Source organism: Etheostoma cragini, unplaced genomic scaffold, assembly GCF_013103735.1.
Source record: "Etheostoma cragini isolate CJK2018 unplaced genomic scaffold, CSU_Ecrag_1.0 ScbMSFa_569, whole genome shotgun sequence".
In the NCBI taxonomy this organism is placed as follows: Eukaryota; Metazoa; Chordata; class Actinopteri; order Perciformes; family Percidae; genus Etheostoma; species Etheostoma cragini.
Window position 1 is genome coordinate 53,048 of NW_023269171.1, and position 205 is coordinate 53,252.

A 205-nucleotide genomic window follows, 5' to 3' on the forward strand; every position below is an offset into this window, starting at 1 on the left:
AAGGGATATTGTAAGGAAAAAGCTTAACGTGAAAAAGCTTAACGTGGCTTAATGTACCTAAACATCGATCAATTATCATCATATTTCTCTCACATATTACTCCTCATAACCAGTACAAACTGTCAAGAAATCGGACCCAAAGTCCTATTATTATGGACGGTAGCTGACATTAAGCGTTTCTGCTTCATTAAGGGATATTGTAAGG

At 36.1% G+C, this 205-nt stretch overlaps 1 long non-coding RNA gene across 1 annotated transcript in view; it reads right to left on the reverse strand.

The window, feature by feature from the left end:
* Positions 1-112, reverse strand: part of LOC117941333 — a 1,005-nt gene extending 893 nt beyond the window's left edge. Inside the window, exon 1 of the long non-coding RNA XR_004655896.1 lies at positions 58-112. This is a non-coding gene — a long non-coding RNA (uncharacterized LOC117941333). The remainder of the gene's footprint in view (positions 1-57) is intronic.
* Between the last annotated feature and the right edge of the window lie 93 nt (positions 113-205).